Source organism: Heterocephalus glaber, unplaced genomic scaffold, assembly GCF_053883595.1.
Source record: "Heterocephalus glaber isolate CG9 unplaced genomic scaffold, H.glaber_assembly_v1.0 deba00001543, whole genome shotgun sequence".
In the NCBI taxonomy this organism is placed as follows: domain Eukaryota; kingdom Metazoa; phylum Chordata; class Mammalia; order Rodentia; family Bathyergidae; genus Heterocephalus; species Heterocephalus glaber.
Window position 1 is genome coordinate 2910624 of NW_028258336.1, and position 25605 is coordinate 2936228.

Below are 25605 nucleotides of genomic sequence, written 5' to 3' on the forward strand. Positions count from 1 at the left end.
AGAACCATTATCTCACAACTTGTTTATATTTTTTAAAGTATGAAAGAAACTTCTCCAGGTCTCCAGCAAGTTAAACTCCCATAACAATTACCTTCATAATTTACTTGATCAGCCAGCCAATTCTAACATCTTAAGAAGAAAAATACACTTAAAATAAAATGCCTTTACTGTGAAAACTGCAAGCCCCCTAGAGTGTAGCCACTTGTGTTATGGCAGCCTGGTGCCAATTAGGAAAAAAAAAAAAAAAAAACCTTCACAGCAAGTGTTCTGCTGATTAGTTTATGATCCCATCTCTTCAAATCAAATGTTTATCGTCTCATGTTGCTCTTTATTAAGACCTTCCCTTACAGTTTTATGATGAATTAATATTCCCAGGTCTGAAAGCTATTCTGAGTCTCTCACTAGCCTTATGCAGCTAGTAAAACTTTCAGTAGCCTGGTGAGAAAAGGAGGCTTGGGGGAGTCTGAAGACCTGTGAAATTAATATGGGGAAATACACTTGTGAAATGCTTGACTCTCCCCAATATCCTAATTGATCACAACTAGTAGTCACAAGTGATGTGCATCTTCCTATCACCCTTCAAGATGCAGCTAGCTCTGGGTCCTGGAAACCTCCCACCTTACAACTGATATCCACTGCTTCTAACTCCTCACTCTATGGCCATGCCAGCTACTCTCACTTTCAGACACCTGCCTGGATTTGCAGATACCCACAGTCTCCCAGTTCTCAAGAGTAACAATTCATTTAACTGTCCTCACATGCCAGGCTTTTGTATCCACTTGCATTTTGGCCACTCTGCCAAAAAGCTTGTGTCCAAAATCAATGAATATTTCATAATTCATCAGAGCCACACAGAATAAAATACAGCAAATTTCTCTCTTGTGATCGATATTAATACAGTATATGATCACCTTAGGAATTTATTTTTAAGGTATCAAAGTATTGACTTAAAAGTGCTTCCACCCAAATAAAATGTGAAAAGTGTTTTCCCTATGTGTTGCTGTCAAGTGGTTACTTTATTTGTCACATACATGCAACTGGTTTTCTGAATATCATAAGACGTAATATTTATTCCCTATTAAATGTCTTCCCATTAAATTCAGCTCTTTGTTCTAGCTCTCAGGGATCTTTCTGGATCCTAATTCTCTTCATCAGTGCTCTCCCTATCCCTTCTAGTTTAACTTCAAAAGCAGATCTGATAAGCCTCTCTCTGATGCTCTTGGTCAACTCATTAATGACTCAGACTCCTCCCCTGAGATGTGGTAAGGCATCATGCACATTACCCAACCTTCCTTGGGCTCAGATGTTCAATCAGTTACGACTTATACACAACACGGGCTGGGGGAGCAAAGGCCTTTCTAAAATTCAAGAATAATCTTATTTGCACTATTTTCTAATGAAGGAATCCTCTCAAAAAGGATGGATTTCATGTGACATGAATAGCCCACAGTTAACCACACTCATTCCCAGTAGAAATCTCTTACCGTTCCCTGTGAATTCTACGGTGAATATCTGCCACTCTTTTTGGCTATCCAGTTTCTGAGCACCCTTTCTCTGTCCAAGCCTCTGACCAGTGGCAGGGGGAGATCTTCACCTTCTAAGGAAGGTAAAAAGGAAGCTAAATATTTATATGGCCTCTTTTCAGTCCATCGTCAGCCAGTTCCAAGGCAGAAGCAGCAAGGCGAAAGGGTGTGGGCAAAGGAAAACTGCTCACCACTGCAGCCAGGAAGCCGAGCAAGGAAGGAAGGAACCAGAAAGGAAGATACACCCTTATAGGTCATAGCCCCAGGGACTTCTCTCTTGCAACCAGACCCCGCCTCCTAACAACAAGTCAGCTGTAGCACCCATAGGATTCAATTATCTTCCAAAAGCCCCGCCTAAGTACAGGAGGACTTTGTAGGGCATTCTCAATCCAAACCATGACACATCTCCCAGAACACAGGTAGCATGCAGTAGCCCAGCAATAGCTGTGCCTATTGAGGACTTTGGGTTTGAAGTTAACAGCTCAGACAAGTCAGGGCAGCTCAGAATGAATTCAGGAGGTAGAGTCAAAACAGCAACAAGAGCAGTGAATGTTCAATACAATAGTAGGGGCTGGGGCAGTTCCCAAAATTCCATTCCCTCAGCACTGGTTGGCTTGTTCTGAGCCTCTCACAGATACCTGCCATTTACAAAAACCGGCTCTCTGGTCTTCCCCTAAAATATCCATTGCCCTAATAATACCCAGCTGTATTTAAGTTATTCAGAGGCAGTTTCTATTGTTTGCAACCAAGGACACCAACTGATTACAGCCTCATAATCTATTGATTCTTCAGTTTAGAATTCTGCCCACAGTCTACTTCAGCACAGCAGAATCCATCTCTTAACCCTCTTTAAAACTCCACATGACTATGCCTCACTCCCCTGGGATTCTAAAAGAGAAGTCATCTGTAAGTTGAGCAATTCTATCCACAGGTTTTTTCAGGACACTAGAACACAACTCATCCAAAACAACTTGGATCATTTAGACCAAAAGGTGCTTTTGTCTGATCTTTTCACTCATTTAGGTTTCTTTTTTTCTCCTTTTTTTTATTAGTACAAACTTGCAGTACATAATAATTAAATTCATTGCAGGGAGTTGGTACATATACATAACACGTTTTAAATTTTTTTATCCTCTTCCCCTCCTCTACCTCCCTCCTCCTTCTATATTTTATTTCCTTTCCTTTTGCAAAAGATCTAACTCTCTGTTTCCTATTATCTTTTATTTTGTTCTTTATATTTGGGGTTTCTCATATAAGAGAAACTGAGATATTTAAGCTAGTGTGTCTGATTTATTTCACTTAATATTATGCTCTAGTTATATCCATTTTCCTACAAATGATTTAAGTTTATTCTTCTTTATGCTAGAGTAGTATTCCATTGTGTATAAATATCACATTTTCTTTATCCATTCATCTGCTGATGGACATATAAGCCACTTCTAAGATTTAGCTATTTTAACTTGTGCTGCTATAAACATGGGTATGCATGTATCACTGTAATTTGATGTCTTTAACTCTTAGGTTTCTAATCCCTCTTTCCTAAATTCTCATCTTCCCATCCATGTTATCATTCTCTTCAACAAGAAAGTAAAAGTAAGTAAAAAATTTAGTGTTTTCCCTTCTCTATAACTCATCCAGGTACTCAAAGCAGTGGTCTATGTGTCTGTGTTTTGCTTTGCTTTGCTTCACTTTGCTTTGATCAGCTAAGTGGTCTTTGCCCCCAGAGGTCCAGAAACTCTCTCCCAACAACTGAGCAGTGAATATTCCTGAAAAGGAATAGTTATTCTCACAAGACCCACTACTTCCTGCCTCCCCCCAAAATCTAGTTATTACACTTTGTTCCAGCATAGGACCAAATATTTATAACCAAGTCATTCTTCAAAAGTTTAGATTCACAAAATTCCCGTGCAATGTATTTATTCTTATTTCTTAGGGAATATCAGACTTCATGACTCAAGGAACAGCTACATTCTTGTCAAGTTTTTAAAAATTTTCTTCCTATTGTTTTTGTTTTGTTTTTTTGAGGCAGGGTGTTACTATGTAGTTCAGGGTGACCTTGAACTCACTAAGTAGCCCAGCCTGGCCTTGAACTTGAGGTAATTCTCCTACCTCAGCCTCCCAAGTGCTGGGATTACAGGTATGTGCCACCACACCCAGCTCTACTTATCAAGTCTTAACTTTCACATCACATATCTACATTCTTTTCTGCAGGAAAAAATTTGAATAAAGACTTTTCCATCTCATGACTTCACTCTTTGAGTAAACTTGAGAATTTTATGCTATATAAGCATAAATGTTTACTTATAAAAATGCAAGTTTCATGTAGATGATCTCTTTGTCATGATAATGCAGCATGAAGGCTCAAAGCCATGCAGTAATATAAACAATATAAAACAGACGAGCACATATTACATAAATATATTCAAGTAAAACAAAACAATACTTACTGTACAATAACTTATTCAAATAAAAGATGCATATCAAAGTAATTGCCCATAGTGAATGGAGAATAAACATTGACTATGAGATAAAAGGGAAAGGAGGGAAAAAGGAAGGACATATTTTAAAAACTTTTAACCTTATGAAATGAAAATGATATATCACTGCTGTCAGTGGCTGGGGGCAGTTTTTCTCTGAGAGTACAGGATGGCTATGTATGTATGCATATAAGATCTGGGGAAGCCTAACAAGCCAGAGCCCACATACATGTGGATGAGTCAATTATATTTCACTTCTTGTGCCCAGCACTGACTGAATATGGTTTAGATTCACAGCAGCACCGTGCATGACATAAAATACACTGTGTGTTTAAATTAAACAAAATTAAGGCACTTAGAAGGATTTGAAAGAATTAGAATATTCATGCACATCTTTGGTGAGCTTATAACTCAGCTAAAAATGGAAGGAATTAAAGTTGGTTTGCCAGTGTAAGATTTTTGACATTACAAGAAGCTTTTAAAGATTAAATAGCATTTGTCCCCAAATTTTAATTACATTAAATACCTTGTAGAGTTAGTCATGCTTAACATAATCTAGGCTAATGAAACACACACTCTTGAAACAGTGAATCAGTTGGCTTTATTTTCAGAATAATTTAGGGGGAAAACTGACTGGACACTGTAAAAACCTGCAGCTGGTTTCAAAGAGCTCAGTTTAAACTCTCATAGTCCTTGCTCAGTCACGAAGGTCATAGAGTTTTGTAGTCATGTGGCAGTGGTCAAGTCTTAAAAGAAATTCATGATTCCAAAGGCCACATTTCTCTATCAAATAAAACATTTTATAGCTGTAGAAAGTTTTGTGGACTGACTACCAAAAAGCCATTTACTGACCCTTTTTCCTTATCATCGTCTAGCAAACAATTTGAAAGTTTCCCAGACATTCTGGCAGTGAGGAGTAAACATGGGACCCGGTTCTGGTCAAAGAATCAAGGATGTTGCTAGATGAATCTTACGGGAAAATTTCTACAAAAAGACAGACTTAGCTGACCAGGGTCCCTTTGGCCTTTTGCTCCTCCTCCATCTTCCACTACAACACCTGAAGGTGGAACAGAGGATTAAAAAACCTACCCAAGGATGATGGAATAGGAAGACAAGGTCTCTCCTGGATAATATCCCAGAGCAGTCACACTTGCCCTAAGCCATTTATCTCCAGATTTCCTGTTAAGTGAGATAGACAAACTCCTTACTGTTTAAGTCATTATTAGTTGGGCTTTAGCTAAACACACTCCTAACACAGTAGCAATTAAAAAAACTGTGCAGTAATATAGAAAATAGAGCTTAAAAGGTGAAAAAGACTGTGAAATGGCATGTATACTATCATACTAAATGTAAGAAAAAAACCCTAATGCAGTTGTTCAAAGCTGAAATAGCAATATAAAGAGCAAAAACAGTTGCATCAGCCCACTTATAGCCCTATGTATGGGTAAAATGACAAAATCTTTCCAAATTGAGACACTTTAGAATAAAAGAGGGACACGGTTAATAATTATGTTGAGAGTGGTATGAACAGAGACTATCTCAGGCAAGCTCCAGTATATGAGCAATGTCTTTATTCAAAAATTTTTAAGTAATATCTTTATCTCACCTTTTCAATTATGTAAGAGCAAAAAATTCATGCTTACTTTCTGTAGCTGACCACCTAATCATAGCCCTTCACCTTTTTGGGAACATACTTTCTGCTTGTTCTTATAAGAAAGTTAATGTAAAAAAGTTCTAGTGAGATATGCTGCTAGAATCTTCAAAGAAAATATGTTGCTAAATATTTATCTCTATGCCTCCAATTAAAAGTAACTTTGAGAAAATCTCCAGCTAAAACTTCCTTGTAAACTAGGGGGGTTTTTGTCTAAAATATAATATAGTTTACGTTCACCAGGTAACATAATTAAATGACTTCCAGAATTCTGATTTATTACAAACTCTGGAAGGAAATGATCCAACCAAGAGAAAGCAAATCAACATTGAAAGTTGAAAAATTTTTACAAATCAACATCATTACAGTGAAAATTAACATTTTAATTATGTGTTTTTAAAAACTCAGATACCAATCAAAGAGCAGTTATTTATACCACTGAAGAAAAGTCCACAAGAGCTATGACTAATCCAAAATACAGCCACTCCAAGAGCCATTTCTATTTTACCTTGGAACATTTGTTCTTAAATTTCTGTTCAGCTAAGATGAGGACACACAGAATTGTCACTCTCCATGACAGACTCACAAAAATTATAACCACACAGTGCAGAAGGTTAATTGTGACACCTTCCCTGGGATTCACCCCAGGTCTACAGTGTAAGCCACCAAATCTTGAGCAAAACATTAGGAATCCTTGCATGTCCCCTCCACAACCTGGCTTCTCAGCTCATCTCTCCTCACCTTTCCCTATTCCCTGAATACTAGATGCACATTCAGGTTCATACAGGAGATCAGCTTTGCCCTCAGACTTGGCCTTTGCCCCCTCTTCTCCAGGCACACTCATGTTCCTCATTCAAGGCTCAAATCAAACATTACCTTTCAAATGTCAACATCCAGTGACCCAGACCAAAGGCACAATTTCTTCCTCTGTGCCCTTCACTGTACTTCTAGCCCTCTCAGCCCAGAGTCAGTTTTCCTTGGCACTTCAGAGTTCTCCAGGCCCTGAGTCATTTCCTCTTCTCTGAAATGGGCTCTGTAGAGCAACACTTCAAACACCCTCTCCAGCCAGGGGCTTCAAGTTCATGCTTTCAACCTTTCCAACCCAGTACCAGCCAGCCTGGACTGTCTTACTTTCCGGGGCTATCCTCCTTGCCACCACCATTTGTCAAATCCAAGGAAAAGGATCTGTACACCCACACTGCTGCAACACTCCACCACTCTTGCATGGCATGCACAGCAGCCCCCTCCCACAGCCACCATCCTCAACTCTGATCTCACTCCAAACAGCCCCAGACCTGCTTCTGCCATGTAGCTTTCCATCACTATACCAACATACCTGAGATAATCAGCTTATAAAGAAAAAAGGTTCATTTTGTCAGCTTTGGAGGTTCCAATTTGTATTACTAAATTTCTCCTTTACTGAGACATAATACCTGACATCCACAAGTTAAGAAATTTAATGTGGCACATGGTTTCAGGGTATTAAATCCATGGTCTACTGGCTCTAATGCAGGAACATTCATGGCAGACGGTGTTGCAGAGCAAAGATGCTTACTTCATGACAGCTGGGAAGAAGAGACAGAAATCAATGCCAGAGGCAAGGGGGTCAGGGATCATACATAGTACCCAAAATCAGGCCTCCATGACCCACCCAGACACCAGACACACCCAGAAGGGTACTTCACTAATCCTCTAGGCAGCTCCCAAGCCAATCAAGTTGACCTAATTAAGATTAACCATCACATAATCCATGATCTTTTGACTCTGTTGCTTTGGGCCTACATGGTGAGAGCATGTGGCAGAGCAAAGCCACTTACCCCATGGCCAGAAGGAAGCAATAAAAAAAGGAAGAGTAGGAGGACAAGGGGTTTCAAAATCCCTGTCAAGGGCATGCTACTAGTGACCTAAAGATCTCTCAATGGGCCCCACCTCTCAAAGGTTCCATCACCTTCCAGTAGCACAACAGTGGGGACCAAGCCTAAAACACATGGGCAGGAAGACAAGCTCCAAACTCCAGTAAAGCCTTACAGAGAAAAGCATCTGTGTGAAAACTGGCACCTTTCACTGCATTAAGTGATCTTAAATCAACAGTAAGAATTGATATAGCTTCCTGTCACCACCAGTAGCACCCACTCTGGGGAAACCACACCACATTTCTAGATTGTGAGGCTTTGGGCAATAGCCCAGCCAGGGCACATAAAAGTAGACACTATCTGAGAAGACTATCTTTCTATCTTGTTAAGATTAGCTTCCTGGGAAAGTAAACCTGAGATAAGACATAGTAGGCACTAGATGAGTGGGACATTCTCTGAGGCTTATTCAACAGTCCTTTAACGGAATTCTTATACAGGCACTAGAATGAGATTTAGAAAAAGTAACATGCCCCGTGGATGCTGCATTCTCGTTGTATCCACTAAGCCTCTTCTTAAGAGTTTTGAATACTGCCTGAGTTCTGTTTTCCTTCAGAAATCCTAGGGGTGCATTCAGATTCCTCTCATGATGGATTCCTCCACTCAGTGCTACAGTAACTCTACTAAGTTCCATTGCTCCTGATCTCCGAGAAACCAGCGGGTGCCCATCAGATTCAGCCAAGGCTAGGTTTCCTCCTTCTCAGGCTTCTGTCTTCTACTTCCTCTGAATTTTAAGCAAATCATACTCTACAAGCAGGGACAGTTTTCCTGAAATAGTCTAACATCCTGAGGATTCTATTTAACAAAATTAGAACAAATCAGTAATAGTTCAGCCTTTGCTCTGCATTAGGCACCGTTCTAAGCACTTTTTATGAATTGCTATTCAGACCTCACAATCACCTTGGGGGTGGTACTGTTATGGTCCTCATTCTACAGAGGGTACCCTCCTTTTGCAGGGGACTCGAACTACAACAGGAGCCAAGCTCTTAGTTCCTTCTAAAACATTCCTGGTACAATAATCTCCCTACAAGCCCTCCAGTCCTTTCTTATAATGACACCAAAGACATTTTCCAAACCCTTTCTAAAGAAGCAGGGATAAGTTTAGAGATGTGGTTCTTAGATTCTTGCATACTTTTTTTCCAGTAAGGACACTAAAATGTCTAACCAAAGTAATTTCAGAGATATTAGCACTCAAGGTTATGAATTATACTTCTCAGAATAAAAAAATTCAGTATAAAATTCACTAAAAAATTAGAATTAACTACATTAAGCTTCCTGACTGTATTTTTGCCTAACTGCAGAATATAAAGCCAAAGCTAGAAATTATAATACTAACTCCTCCTTTGCATTAAACTGTTATCATTGTAAGATGAAATCATTCAAAGTTAGCACAACTTTCACTGCACTCTATGGACCAACTCATGCATCACACAGAATCACCTCCTCAGAGTTCAAAAGGAACATAGACCCTAATACGTCACGAACAGGAAGTGATGCGGGAAATTAAACAACTTGAAGTTCAATTCATAAAATCAGATCACCAATTGTCAAAGCAAATTCCATAATGCCATTCTTTTAAAAACTAGTCTCACTCTTAACAAACAATGGCTCTTAACACAATTTATGATGAGTAGGTAAAAATGAGTTACAGTTTGACCATGTAAATACAAAATACCATTTGCTGTAGAACAAAGAATCAATTACTTGCAGCAGTAGCCCACAGGCTTAAGTATTAAATGAATAGGCAGTGTTTCCAGGATTTCAGTTTGTCTGCAGTAAAATGAAGAACAAACTAAAAGTCATTGGGCATCAGTGTTAAGTGGCAGAGCAGGAACTCACCATCAACAAGGGCACAGAATAACTAAGTGACAATTGGAGATAAATCATGCCTCTGTAACTAACTGGAGGTCACTCCACTAGATAAAGTTGCTGCCAGCATTTGAAGGTTTCCCCAGGTCACAAAAGAAGAAAGAAAAGAAGATAAGAATTAAAAGTGCTAAGAAGAAAAACTCATGATATATCCTAAAATAGGACTGGACTTCATAAAAAAAGAATTAAAAACAAAATAAAAGAAGGAATGTTTCCCCCAGAAGAACAAGACACTGGCAGCTATATTATAGTAGCATACTGACTATAAATCACTATAGTAAACCCTATGTATCTAGGGCGGTTTGGCTCCAGGATCCCCCCAGAGAACCAAAATCTAAGGATGCTCAAATCTCGTATAAAATGCTGTAGTGTTTGCATGTAGCCTATACCCATCCTCCCATACACTGTAAATCACCTCTAGATTACTTATAATGCCTAATGCATTGTAAATGCTGTGTAAATAATAATACTGTATTGTTTAGGGAATGATAAACAAGTCTGTACATGTTCAGTACAATATTTTTCCAAACATTTCCGATCTGCAGTGGGTTGAATCCAAGCATGTGCAAGGCAAGGATATGGAGGGTTGACCCTGTTTCTGCATGAAGCAATTAGCCAGGTATGAAGGAAAAGTCATCTGAAAGGAGAGCAAGGAATGAGCCAGAGGCCTATACATTTTCTTGTATCATTCAGTAACCTTGTGCCATTCCTTGTCTCATATCCAAACCATGGATAGGAGAACTATATGCATAATTTATTGTCCAAACCAGTTCGTTTTTTTGAATAAAAGGAGTGTTATGAGTAATCACACAAGATAGGCATAAACAGTCACGGTCAGAATTCCCAGGACCTCACTGTTTCATGAGCCCCAGTGTATGCTCCTTCCCTGAGCCCAAAACAAGGAGCTCTCTCCCGCAGCGCCCACCCATTCACACTGGACATCTGGACACACCCACTCACCCTGCCGCTCTCACAGTACATGCTGACTCTTTCACTGGCCTGGTGAGCTGCCCTGTTACATGCTTTCACACAAGCTAATGGTTATTCTTGCCCTAGATTTTACTATACTTCATTATAAATACCTGTTTACTCATTTGGCCCTTTTAATAGCTGTGCCAAAAATTTAATCCAAAATTTCATTTGCATGCTGTGATTTTAAAAGGGCCTCACATTTCTCACTGCTATTAATTTATGGGAAAATATTATTTAAAATTACAAAGTCACAGCCACATGAGTTATAGAGGCCTCTGCATCAACCTGTGGGCTTGTAAATTTTATGGAAAAATAGCAGTCCTTGAAAAGAAGAGACACTAAAGTGGTTTTGTGTTTATTTCTATTAGATGAGACACTCCAGCCAATTTCTCTACTAAATTAGCTTTCCTTGCCATAGTAAAGACAATGTGATAACTGTCCCAAAAGCTATACATTTTAAGTCACATAAAAAGCAAATGTGTGGGAATGAATATTCTATTTTATTTTTGGCATACCACACAATTCATTTGGTATGATTTGTGCAATTTCTCCCAGAGTAGAGGATCCATACGAGCAAATCACATAGCAAAATCAGATATGACACTGGAAAAGAGAATGATACACCTTTTCCATCTGGTTGAGGTCTGTACAGATAAACATTGTTACCATCATGTACATTCCAAAACCATCCAGAATAAAAGTACAACCAAGTCTTAAAGGTCCAACTAAAAATGTATTATAAACACAGTCTTAGTGAACTTAAGACTAGAACAAAGATTTTTAAGGGTGGAGATATGTCGAATAACTTATTAATCACCTCTTAGACCACCGTGACCTTGATTACAAACTATAATACCTAACCTGTTTTTGTTTTCACTAAAGTACTAAAAGTCTAGGGACTTAATACTGGAACAATTAAATGAGAATTTCAAGGGGTAGGACTCAGACACTGGTGTTTTTTAAAAGCTCACTCTTCTACTCCCAATTGGTTTTCTCAGAACCAGCCATAGCAGCAAGAAACATTTGTTATTTTTTGTATGCTAGGTACTGTCTTAGGAACATGTGTCTGTTAACGCATTCAATATTTCCAAAAAAAACAGGTACTAATATTCATCCATCCCAATACATTTTACCAATAAGGAAACTGAGGTTCAGAGGGATTAACTTGCCAAAAATTTTACATCTAGTGAAGAAAAAGTTGGCTGTTTTAACTCTATAGTTCACATACCATCACTAAAGACATTGCCAGAGGTACCAAGTAGCTATCTCCAGATCTAATTGGTATTTGGGGTTGGTGGCTAGGAGGCTCACCAAAGTGAGGGATAAGAGAGATGTTGCTTAAATATACTACTACTACTAGAGCAAATCAATGACAGAGAAAATTATACAATTTTAAATACTTGTCTGCCAAGAAATAATATTCTTAATAGCATTTTAATTTCCTTGTTAATTACATAATTTAAAGCTAAATAGAAATTTGGGAGCAGTTAAGCAGAAATGTTAGCATTATCTTTGGCGTTAGATCCTAGCCAATGTCATCTACTAAAGGACATGTTAATAACTTTGATAATATGCTTATGAGACAGCTAGCTCTAGATATATACAATGCAGTAGATCTAAGGTTCTGAAATTATGGAGAAAGAGCTACATAGTATAGCAAACAGCTATCTCCACTCTCTCCTATACCAACAGTCTCTCCTGGATCATTTCTATCAGCATTTAAACGTACTCTAATATCTTTTTTCAAAAAAATACCTTTCTTATCCCAGGTCCTATTGGCTAATACCCCATTTCTCAGTTCCCTTTTAAACAAAATTCCTCAAAAGAATTCTCAATACTATATATTCTAGATCAAATTCTACTAACATTCTTCTTTGATGAGTTTTTAAAAAATCTCAGTCACTCTCTAAATATTTCTGTTCTATTTCTCTGTTGTATATTGGACCTGTCTACCATATCCTGTACGTCTCTTAGATTTCCATGACTTACCTTCCAGTTAACTAATTCTCTTTTCAAGTCAATTTAATCTTCCATTGAACCCATCCATTATGTACTTTATTTTTATTATTTCATATTCTGGTACTAACATTTCCATTTGTTTTTATAGTTTCCAGTTCCCTGACACAATTCTCAATCTCATCTTTTAATTTCTTGAACATACTAATAATTATTTTTAAGTTTGCAAGAGTCAGGTTCTCTCCTAGGGGTTTTTTTGTTTCTTTTTTCCTCTTTTGGTTTTTGGGAAAGTCTTAATCTTCTTGTTGTTCTCTCTCCTATCCACATTTACGTTCTTCATGACCTCATCCAGTCTCATGGATTTAAATACCCCCTCCACGCTGATGCCTCCCAAGTTAACATTTCTAGCCATTTCTCCCTACTTCAGGTTCTTATATCTTATTATCAAAGTTAATATGTGCAAACCAAACCCCTGATTTTCATCACTTTCTCCTCTAGCATTCTTCCACATTTGGTAAATGGCAACTCTAGTCTTCTTATCCCTCAGACCAGGAACTCTGGAATCACTGCTATCTCTTCTCTTTCTCATACCCTACATCCCTTCCATCAAAGATCTCTGGATTCACCTTCAAAATGTATCCAGACTGTGGCCACTCCTCACCACCTCTGCCATCCCCATGACCACTTCCTTCTGCAATCACTTCCCTGCTAAAGCTCAGGGAGGCTTCTATGTGCTTTCACACAACCCAACACTTCCGCAACACCTTCCCACAATCTATTCTCAACAGTGATCTTGGTTTTAAGACCTAAGAATAAGAAACACCATCCACTCCTTTATTAAGTCTTCTATTGGCTTTTCTTCTCAGCCGTATACAAAGCAAAGTTCTTAAACTGGTCCAGAGGGCCTTATATGACAAGCATCATCATCTCTCTGAGCTCATTTGCTATTTTCTTGCCCATGGTGGCCTTCCTGCTGTTTCCAAAAAAAATCAGAACTCAGGCATGCTCTCATTTCGTGTCTTGGATTTTCTCTTCCCTCGGTCTCAAGCACCCTTTCCTCTGACTGCCATGTGTGCCCCTCACTTCCTTCAGGTCTTTATTCAAATGTTCTCTTCTCAAGGAGATTTCCCGTAACTGACTAATAACAAACAGCCGGTCTTCCCATCACTTCCTATATCCTTTAAACTACTTTAGCTTTCTCTGTGCAACATTAATCATATGTTTTATTAGTGTCTCCCATTCTAGATTTCAAGTTCTATGAAGGCAGGAATTTAGTTCTATTCATTGCTGAAAAGTCACAGTGAAGCATATGGTAGGTACTGAAACAGTCATGTAAGGAAGGAAAGAAAGAAGAGAAAGAGGTTAACTGATTAATCTCTACCTGTCTGACTTATATGAATAGGAGGCCATTCCTTAAAAAGAAGTGTACTTTAAAAGGAGAAACCATTTCTAAAAATGATAATTATTTTTAAAGTGCTAAAAAATGCATGTGTGAACACACACACACATACATGAGCATATGACAAAGCATAAGCACATAATAAAGATCTATCAATGACAGGTCAAGATTATTAAAGACTCACAACTAAGTACCTATAAGAGATAATCCGCTTTTATTTTTTTAAAAAAGGAACATTCTGTAACACAATCTACAGTCTTCTAGAAGATTTGTTTCCAATTTCTTCTTTTCATTATTTTTAAACAGATGGAAGCAATAAAGGGCACCCAGCATACTCAGCGTTCAAATATTAGACTGTAGCTCTTTTAAAATACCACTGTCCCTTTAATATAAACTGTTTACATGCTCAAAGTTCAAAATATTAAGTGCTCTTGAGCATTTAAGAAGACAATATTTAATTAGAAAAGAAAAGGATTCTGTAATTAAGGTACTTTACATGATGGAAATGTGAAGTGAAGAGCTTAAGATTAAAAGATCTGACACACTCTAAAGAGAAGTATTTCTAGTCACAACACTTGATGGCCTGTAGTTTGCCTGAGTCTGAAGACAGAGCTTAATCAATAAACCATTATGTCTGCATGTGGTCAACACAACTCTCGAAAACAGAAAACTAAATGGAAGGGCAATAAAAATAATCCAAAGTGTGCTTTTATATGAATAATCCCAATTACCAGATAAGGGAAAACTTAGTCAATACTCTAGATTGCACATTCTATGAGGGCCCAATTTTCTGTTTTCTTCACTGCTTTATTCCCAGTACCTAAAACAGTTTCTGACCCACATTAAGGGCTTGGAAACAAACAAGAAGTGTTAACTAGCATACCAAATACTGGGCAGTGTAGAACATCTACTCGTTTGACTATCATTGCCACTGAAAAATATTCCCTATAATGTGTTGCTCCCTTTTGGTTTGGTTAATACCTAAAGGGTGTATTTAAGGCAAAAACAAAAGCAAATATCAAGTTTATAACAAAACATTATTACATCCTGCTGTTTCTTTCAAAATAAAAACTTAGGTAGACCTAAAATTGACAACTCCTGGAATTCTATTATTGCTAAATATTTAAGAATATATCTTTCAGTTAAAAAATGTTGAGAAAAATCCTCATATAACCTACTTTAGTTCCTAACTTATTGAAGGCAACTACTTTGACTTTATTATAATTTTCTTTTTAGTCATCTTTCTGCTGAATGGAATATTAATTTCATCTCTAACAATGATGTAACAAATACATGAAAGATCCAGTCTCAGCACCAGCAATTCAAAAACCCTTAGACTAGGTTATCACAGCAGACACTGTAGTTGATCATCAAATACCAATGTCTTATCTCATGAGCTCTATCCAGGTAAATAATAAAAATCCCATGTTCCCTGGACTCCTCTGTAGTCTCTGAGTAGCCACAGAAATACCCCTGGCCAGTGAAACAGGCACAAAAGTGGGCTTTAGTTCAAGTGAACAAACAACACATATCTTTTACCTTCACCTTCCATCCCGCCTGGAATGCAGATGCAACATTAGAAGTACAACACTTGTCTTAAGACCACAAGGGGACACAAATGTACCAAAGATAGCCTAAAGACTAGGATTCCCAAAAGGAAAGTTAGGGTGCAACACCAGCTGGGGATGGCCTGACTCCTTTTCCTTCAGTGAAAAAAAGCAGAACCTCTATGAGCCTAGAGTCACAATGTTCAGGTTGCTACTGAATCAGATCCTCCCTGACACAGGTATTAGTAATCACTAAAAGATCACAGGAAATAATAGCTTTTGGTAGTGTTCTCCTGAAACTTATTAATTCAGCATATTTATACAAATAAAATACATTGCATATAAATGTGGGATTTTTTACATTTTAACAGAGCAGTAGTATTGAAAGCCTAATTGTAGTTGTCTGATGCAAAGAGAAATTGAGTTTTTAAAAAGACATATTATTTAATTAAATAAAATTAACTAAAAAATTCATATAGGGGTTGGGAAATCCAATCACCATTAATGAAAAGTCTGAATTATAGAATTTAATTGTATTACTTTTATTTGGGTAATTAGCAAGATTATCATTTGCATAAAAATAATATTTCTAAAGTGTTTGCTATCATCCAAAATACAATTTAGTCTCAAAAATTAATCTCTCTCTCTCAAATCTTGAAAAAAATCATCGAATTGCACCAAGAAGACAATGTTTCTTAGATTATAGTCAGGAAATTCACACCAGCCTTATTGTATCTATCACAAATTTCAAAGCAATGCAGACAGCACTGTGAACTTTTCCTAAATATTCACAGATGTTCTTTAAGTCCTAATCATGGTCAAGCTGAAGAGGTTGTGAGGTTCAATGTGCAATCATGTACACCCCCCTCCCTGATTTGGAGACCAGAGAGGCCCCTGATCATAGGCATCATATCCCTTAGTGATTTCTAACCATGACTAATCCACAGTGGTGACTCATAAGCCAAAAAAGTCCCTCCACTACTGTCCTATCAGAAAATTCCTTCTGATTCTAGAAGACCCAGAACAATTTCTATCCTCTTTGCAAAGGTTACCCACCGTGCACCTTACACCTTACTAGAGAATGTGCTGCACAGCATGATAATTATCTGCATATTTTTCTCTTGTTTGGATAAACACTCCTCATGAAGATTGCACTTTCTTCATCTTTGCATCTCTAGATTCTACAAAGGAAAAAAATCAATCAATGCCAAATGATTTAATTATTTAATGAACATATGATAGAATTCTCTATTGACAATATCATAGGGAAAAATGCACCAGAATTTAAAGTATGACTTATGGGGTATACATAAAGCTAAGTTCCCTTTAAACAGAATCTCTAAAGGAAAATGAAGAGTTAAAGGAAAACAAGGGTCACTTAGTTCACATTTTAGCCTAGAAATCTGATAATCCTTGACATCAAGGCCACCTTACAGAGAAAAGCATTTTAGTATTTGTTTAGATATATACTATCTAAGGGCCGGGGATTTAGCTCAGTGGTTCCAGCGCCTGCCTCGCAAGCGCAAGGTTCTGAGTTCAATCCCCAGTACCAAAAAAAAACAAAACAACTAGATATATACTATCTCACTAGGTACAACATTCTGATGAGGTGGATATCCTTTGGCAATGTGGTATTAGAAATTTGACGGCACAAGTTCAAGTCTCAGTTCTGCTAAATTCCCAGCTATCAAGCAGTAACTGTTTTCCACCCACCATGCAGTCTTCAGCCAGGGCTGAATTTCTTCTATGTTGCTACATCCCTGAACCACAGCACAGCATCTGCCACCTGAGGGTCATGTAAATGTCACCAAGTGAATGAATGAACCACTGAAGAGCCAGTGTTTGGACTCAAAGACCAGGCCTTTCCCACCACACCCTGCAAGCTCATAATGCTCATTTTACAAAATACTGCTTTTCTATGAAGTCAGTTCAACAATATTGGTTACTTATTCTTTTCTCAGCACAGTGTTTTCCCTGAAAGACTATATGCCAGTTGTTGCCTTGACAATTCCACTTGCTTAGCTTTAATTTGATATTGATTTAAAAGGAAAGAGGAAGAAAAAAAAAAACCCATAACAGTTCTACAATTAGCAGTTCAGCTTACATAAAACTTGGTTGGAAATAGGCCGGTCTTTGTGACATTCTGTTTTTTCACAATGAAACTGCATTCTTTTTTAGTCTAGACAGGCAAATCTAAAAGGTTTAGCTGCAGAATTAAGGGCATGTTCACTATTATGCCTAAAAACACATGTAACATGTCAGCTATATAGTTTTATGAAAATTTTAAGCTATGGAATAATGCAGCCTGTATTCATCTATTCCTATTCCTCAGGTCTTTCTATAGCATACATACTCCAGCTAGTTTTTCTCTTTAGAAGTCATTCACTCATACTGAAGTAGCATCACCAAGTTACATAGAACTGGAAAACAAATAAATACAAACTGACCAGCCAAACCTCACTAGTATCCACCAAATAAATGAATAAATACAGACATTAGAGTTGGTAGACAATCATTCTTTGTAGAATTTAACATATTCTCTCCTAGAAAAGCACCAGAGAATATTTTAAGGAAGTTAAGTTTTAACTTCTCACTTTTCTCCTTTGTTTTCTGCATCATCATCTCCAGTCCTATGTGGGTGGATTCCATTTTTAAAAATTTTTTTCTATGTTTTATCATATTTGGATTAGAACTAAGGAACCTATACAGCCATCAGTAACCAAGGGACATTTTCTAGTCATTTACTACACAGTTAAGGAAAATGACAGGTAGCAAAGTAGGAGGGGAAGGGTGGGGGAAGAGCATAGAGAAATAAGTAGAGCTCAAGCTGAATGGAAATTAAACTTCCCTTGCTGATGGTACTCACACATGCATCTTTCATTTAGGACTATACATTTACAAAAGCAAAATTCGATTAACTGGAAATGTATACAGGGAACTACACCACAAATACCGATTTCACTTTCCATTGTAAAATGCTGAAGAAAAATATTGCTACTGAATCAGGAGGAAATGAAATATCAGCACATTAATACAGAATATGCAATTTCTTCTCCAAGCAATATTAGGGCAGCATTATGTTTATTCTATGAGGATACAATTAGAATGCTAAGGGTTCCGTGGGCATTGTCCAACTGTGAATATTCTCCTTGGTGTTAAGACAGTGTCTTCTGTTAAAACAATGATAATTTTTATCTCTGCTTGTAACCCAGTAACTAGATGGGCTATTGATTTAGGCTGGACAAATAGCCAAACAACAATGAATGGTGCATAGATTCCATCCTTAATAGAAAGCGAGGTCAAATGCTTTATTCAGCTGATCAGCAATCAGTTTATGATGTAGAAATAATTTATAAAACCTCTGGAATAAACATTTTTCTTTTAAGTTTCTTACCTTCATTGAATCTTCTCAGGAATACAGTGAACAATATTTACTCTATAACAGCAAAAGTAAATAAATGGATGAAAGAAATTTGATACTACTGGGCAAAGTAAGACATATGGGCTCTCAAAACACAATTTTGTTTGGGAAAAATGAAACCAATATACCCAATACTTGAACTTACATGCATTATATACCCAAGAATTATGTCTCACAGGTATAAACAAAGGCATTTTCCTTTCTAAAGCACAAAAGAAAGAAAATATTTCATTTAGTAATTTATAAAATATATGTGGGCCTAACACTTTAGAGTAGTTTAAAATGAGGAGATATTCTTTTTTTTCTAAAGTCAAGTTACATCAGAAAGAAGATACGCTTGCCATGCAAAAATCCAATAAAGCAAGCCACTTTAGAATTCTCTCAATTTCATGGAAAACCCACTGAACCTAATCAAGTGAGGTTATCAGAGTTTCTTTAAACGAATCTAAAGTCCCACCCACACTGTCAATATTCTCAATGCCTCCTTTTCCCCAATTACAAAAGACCAGATAACACTGTGACTGATGGGCAATACACACAAGCTTATTTTCCACTGTTAAGTGGAGTTAACATACCTAGGGAAGCTATTTCAATTACTGAATAAATGGAAAAGGCTTAAATGTAGAATTTAATGGGACAGGACTTAACATTCCCAATCTCATCAGCAAACAAGCAATTTCTGAAGAAAATATGCTAGGGAAGACAAATCTTTCACAGAGACAGCAGTCACATTATTTGTTATTTTTTTAAAAATTCAACGCTGAGCAATATTTCATATGCAGTGGTCTTTCCATTATTAAGACAAATACAAAACAAAGATCCTTCTCTGCTCTTCCATGGCCCCTCTGGAGAATCTCACGTGGGTGTCTTTGGCCAACATGCAAGTCTTTCTGTCTTCTGCAAAGTCTCCTGCTCCACTGTCTTCATTACCAGGTTCACGGTTCATCTTCAAAAATCTATCTCATTCTCAACTTTTAGACACCAAAGTTGAGTTCTCAAAGCCATTACATTTCTAAGGGCTTAAATTTTCAATACACATTTCCTAAGTTTAAAAAAACATCAAGGATAGGTTGATTGCTAATGATGTGTGGATTTTCCCCCCCATTTTGCAAGTTCTACACCAGGCCACTTTTTGCACTCAGAATAGGTACTGCCTACCACACTTCGACTGAGTTGGCCTGTTTATTAATGAGCCAATGTGCACAGTCTGAATGTTAGCACACATGCACTTCACACTGCATTACAATGCATGAGTAAGTATAGAATAATTACAGTGTGATCCGTCTTGTTTCCCAAATGAGTGTAGACTCCTTAAGAGACAAACTGTGCTGACCCCTCCCTGTGGAAGACTGCTGTCTCTGTGTCCTCCCCTCAAAGCTCAGTAGGATTGAATACATTATTTGCTGCAGGGCAGGATGGCCCCACCCAGGGATTGGGTTTCCACAGAAGAAATTTCAAAAAGGATGCCTCACATTAAGCTCATCACCGAGCTTTGCAAATTCACTCCAAGAATTGAAATCTCGTAGCATCTATAAGACTGCTCTTTCTAGCAGCAATTCCCACTTTCTCTAGTTGGCCTTTCCCTTCCCTGACTGTTGACTGGAAGGAAACTGAATATCTAGCTTCTGGGTCCAACTCTGCATCATCTACATAACTTGAGTAAACTCACTTCACTTCTCTGTCCTTTGGTTCCCTCAGCTACAAAATAAATGCTTTCACCTATTCTGTGAAAACATTATGAATCTAAATTTTAATTTCTTTACATGTGTGGCAACACTCTAACAAGAAAGTATCAACACCCTAACTCTTAAGACAATTACGACTAATTTAAACCAGCATTCTAAGTCTCTAATCGTGATGTAACAGGTCTGCACTGATTAGATGGGCTAAAATCAGTAACAACCTCATGACTGCTGTTCATGGTGAAGGTTTAATCAAGTAATGAACAGAAAGCATTAGCTCAATATCAGGCATTAGCTCAATATCTGGCACTCAATAAATACTAGTTATTCTTATTAATAATAAATTAATCAAAACAAATATAATTAGAAATTTCTTTATAGATTTTCATCAAAACTCACAATTTCCATATAAATTGACAGAACTGAATCTATTCAGAAATTCCCTTATAGCCAGTGGAGAAGATTTTAAATGTTGCTAACGCAAAGAAATGATAATTGTATAAGGTGAAAGATATGCCAATTACCCTGATCTGATTGTTACACATTGTAAATGAGTATTGAAATATCATATTGTACCTTATAAATATGTATAATTACTATCTGTCAACTAAAAATATATATGTTTAAAAGACCATGATGATATTTGGGGGGGAAGGGCCTGAGGATTATACCCAGGACCTTTTCACTTAGCTACAACTCTATTTCTTTTTCTATTTTTTATTTTGAGATAAGATCTCACTAAGTCACTAAATTACCCAAGCTGGGCTGGAATTTGTGATCCTCCTGCTTTAGCCTCCCTAAGTTCTGAGATTACAGACATGTGCCACCACATCTGGCTCTGCATTCACTTTTTGGCCACTAACCAAATGTAATCATAGAAAGCAAATACCAGGAACCGAAAATTTTCATGTTTAATTTTGTATAATTTTCTCATCTTTGAACTGAAAACTTGTTTCTTGCTTAAAAGTAATCTGAACATAACTCTGAGTAAAACTACCTAGCTATAAGGTTAAAAAAATGTACATTTGTTATGCTAAAATGGTTTTATCAGTATAGTGGTTAAATTATTCTCTTCTGAACTTTATTTCCACCTTTGCTACTTAATTTGTATGCAAAAACATTTCAGTAACACAACTTCCATTTTCTCCTATCTACTCTGTGTACCTGATCCTTCCCCCCACATCTCTTCTCTCCTCTGAATCAAGAGTCCTAAGGTGGCAACTTCTACAGCTCTGTCCCTGTCTCCAGGTCCCTTCCACTCTCATCTCTGACCACCCCCCATCACCATCTGGGGACCCGAACTTTCCCAAAGCTGGTGTTCCACAGCAAGCCCAGTCCTTTCAGATCCAAAACACCTCTGCTTGCCTTACAAGCAAAGATCAGGGTGTGAAATGTTTGATGTAATCCACTTCCTTCTAGATGCCAAGCAGAGAATCATGCTCTACTACTTTACTTGCAGACACAAAGGTCTAGCATCAGGATTTAGTAAACATTACCTTTCAGAGAGGTTTCCCCTGACCATTCCATCTAACGCCTTGATTCTTTTTTTTTATGACATTTACCACAGTGTGTATTTATTTAATGTCTGTCTGCCATTGTGGGGGAGCACTGAAGATTGAACCCAAGGAATACTGAGCTAAATCTCCAGTCCTTTTTTTGTTTTGTTTTGTTTTGTTTTGGGGACAGGTCTTGCTAAGTTGACCAGGCTGAGTGGCCTCAACTTGCAATCTTTCTGTTTCAGCATTCAAAGTAGCTGGGATTACAGGTATGCACCACCATGCCTGGCTAGTATTTGACTTTTGAAACAGTTTGTAAAACCTATGAGAGCAGGGGCTTGCATTCACTCAACAGTGAAAGCTGAATGTCTAGTGCAGTGTCTCATAAAAATACAAAGCAAACATTCAACATACATCTGTTCAATAAGCCAATGAAATCTGGGCTGTTCCTACAGTTCTGCACTGTACCTAGCTCTAGGGGAATAAAAGCAATAGACATGGTCTTCCTTAAGGAATTCATAATTTTATTGGGGAAACAAGACACACTGACCACAAAAAAGTGCACAAGGGTCAAAAGGTACAATATACATTATAAGGAGAAAGAAATGAAGGAAGAACCATAGCCATCTAAGAAGGATACATGGAGGAAATGTGATTTAGGATGAGCTTTGGTGGACGAATTAAATTAGGGTGAGTGAAGAGTCCAGAGGGCCTTTCTCACTGAGAGGAAGCTGGCAGAGCCTATGGCTGGAGATGCAATGAACCCTGGCCAGTGCAGAAATGACACCTGCAGGATTCGGGCTGCTCAATACAGCTGGCCCAACAGTCTGGAAACAGATTCTGCAAGCCCAGATTAGGAAGAGCCTTGAGAGCAAGGCTGAAAAACTTACGCTTTATACCAGAGTCAAAAGGTTCAGTGGAGAGTTACCATATTGGAACTGGAAGTGGCCTAAGTTATAGGATCAACTGGTACAAAAGACTGGAAGTAAGGAAAGCAACAAAGATGTGGTGGTCACTAGGGGAACCATTGTAAGAACAGAGAAGTAACAAAAACTGAACACTGCAAGTTCCCACAACTTCCACCTCTTGGTTTAAAAATAAGAGAGAGGGAGAGGGAAAGGGGGAGGAGGGAGAGGAGAGAAGGAAGGGGAGGACAGGAGAGAGTGGAGAGGGAGAAGGAGGGACAGAGAGAGAAGCAGAAAAAAAGAATAAAAATACATATTCTTTGCCTCAGATCAATGTGTACTACTATGCCCCAAGAGATGAGAACAACATAATAAAACTAGCTTAGACTTATGATTGAGGCAATGTAGAATAACCATTTTTAAACAGGTTGGAATAATATAATCCAAGCTGATAGATTTTTTTCCCAAGCTTGACTAGTATTTAAATTGTTTGCTGTATTGTAGCCTATCTTTGTTGTCAGGGAAATAAACACAAAGAAAACTAAAAACTGTAGGAACAACCAAGAAAGTCATGCTACCATTCATTATTTATTTAACCATTTAATCATTCATTCAGTACAAGTATTTATGGAATGAAATGCAGTCATCCCTGTGGGATGGATCTGCAGGGGAATGGCTCTAAGACTTCTCTCAGAAACCAAAATCCACAGCTGTTCAAGTTCTTTATATAAAACGACATTTGCATATAACCTACACCTACCTTCCTGTATACTTTAAATCATCTCTAGATTATTGTAATATCTAATAAAGTATAAATGCTATATAAATAGATGTTACACTGTATTGTTTAGGAAATAGTGACAAGGAAAAAAGCCTGCATATGTTCAGTAAAATTTTCCTTTTTAAAATTTTCCATTCACAGTTACTTGAATGTGCTGATGTGAACCTGCAGATACAAAGGGCAGATAGTCCTCACACATTCCTAGCAATATGTGCTAGGTGATGCGATTACAACGAACACCTCCTTCATGCAGCTTGTATCCTGGCTTTGACCTCAATGTTTCAAATTGTCTTCTGGGATGGAGAAGACTCCAAGTTGGACAACTGCTTATTATTTGTATGCCACCACCCTGGCCTTGAAATAAATAAATTAACCTCTACTCCTTCATTCTCTAATCTGTGAAAGAATAACTTTACAGGGCACCAGCACACAACAATATTATTGTGGGAGGCAATCATGAAAACAGCCCCAGTCATGGTCTTCTTTTATGTAGCCTCCTCCCCTTAAATACAGGATCAAAGGAGCCTCTTGCTTCTATCACTTCCCAGACTAGGTCATAAAGAAATTGTGATTTTCATTTTGCTCACCTTAAGACATCACTGCGTGGCAAAGGGCTCAGGCTAGCAGCCAGGGATACCTGAGTACCATAACAGTAGGAAGTGCTTCCTACAGGTGAATGAATGAGCAATAAAGTGGGTCTACCCCAGGGGATCCTACAGATGAGACTGCAGGCCTGGCTGCATGGAGCCAGTGACTCGGCTAGTCACACCTGTATGCCCTTGCAGAGTTACACGCTGGGCCAGTATCAGTGCTACATGAAGTACACCTACTCCCACTCAGAAATGCTTACATAATAATTCTCATAGGGGTACCTATGGATATAAGTTATGTTAGTATATTTAATTGAGAAAAAATTTTAAAAGTGTGGTAGATACTATTCAATCAAAATTTACGGGTAAAATAGGAAGTCAGAATTTTTGCTCTATATGTTTGTTGACAGGCATTTTTAGGTACTTACAAATGAAAGACTTATTTTCTAGTGGATTGCTTTGGAATACTCTTTTTATGCTTATGATTAATTTTTTCCCTCTAGAGACGTTTGTCTGATATCAATTCTCAGTCTTTCTCTCCCATTGTGTCTTATGTCTGTGTCCTGTGTACCACTGATTCCTTCATATAATTTGTCAAAATTCTTTTTCTGATGGTTGATTCAATTCTAGTTCTAGTAGTGATTGTTACCATTGACAAGTTAGTTTTAGATGCACTAGATGAGAATGGATAAACAACAGATTACTTTTATTCAAGACAAGTACTTAAAAGGATTTTTTTTAAAAAGACTATTTACTGTTGTTGCAAATATTTTTAAAACCTTACATAGTATATTTTATAAAGCACATTTTCATTATTACATTATCTATTGCTGTTTAACAAACCCCTCCAAAGTTAGCCCGGTCCCCTTCCTACCTCTTTTACTATATTTTACTAATACCTTTGAGGCTGTCCATTCAACTGGATGATAAAAAATACTACATAATAGTGTGTTACTGTGTAGTTCTTCCAATTGATACCAACCATGTTGGTAGCTTGAAATCAACCCTGGAGAGAGTATTTATATTTATATTCCACAAAAATAGGAAAGTACTACAAATTAAGGCTTGCTCTTTCTCCCATAAAGCCAGTTAGGCTTCCATCAGCATGAAAAATTCCTTTTAGTCATCTCTGCCCTTTGGTCTGGAGCTGCAGAAGGCGCACACATGAATGAGACTTGCGTTCCACCCACAGTAAGAAGACAAGCCCAGCCGGATCACAGGAGGAAGCAGACTACCAGCCAAGTACAGCCTCCACCCCCCCAATCCACATTGGACCAGTAGAAAATGATCTGAGAATAAAGGTATTGGGTAAATTGAGTTATGAGAGTTTGTTATTAAACATCATTGTGGGAATAGTTGACTGAAACCCACAGTAAGCTAACAGTGAGCTGCCCTATCTGAAAAGGTACAAGACTGCCATTTAAGA

The 25605-nt window shown here is 37.7% G+C and overlaps 1 protein-coding gene across 12 annotated transcripts in view; it reads right to left on the bottom strand.

Annotated features, from left to right (window-relative positions):
• The window catches only part of Mast4 (microtubule associated serine/threonine kinase family member 4), a 594077-nt gene that overhangs the window by 521518 nt on the left and 46954 nt on the right, over positions 1 to 25605 (bottom strand). The window contains exon 1 of one of the 12 annotated variants that reach the window (XM_087189598.1): positions 1485 to 3830. The exons of the other annotated variants lie outside the window; for them this stretch is intronic. The gene's annotated coding sequence lies outside the window, so the exon portion shown is untranslated. Of the gene's footprint in view, positions 1 to 1484; positions 3831 to 25605 lie in introns of those variants that run through there. 12 annotated transcript variants of the gene reach the window in all.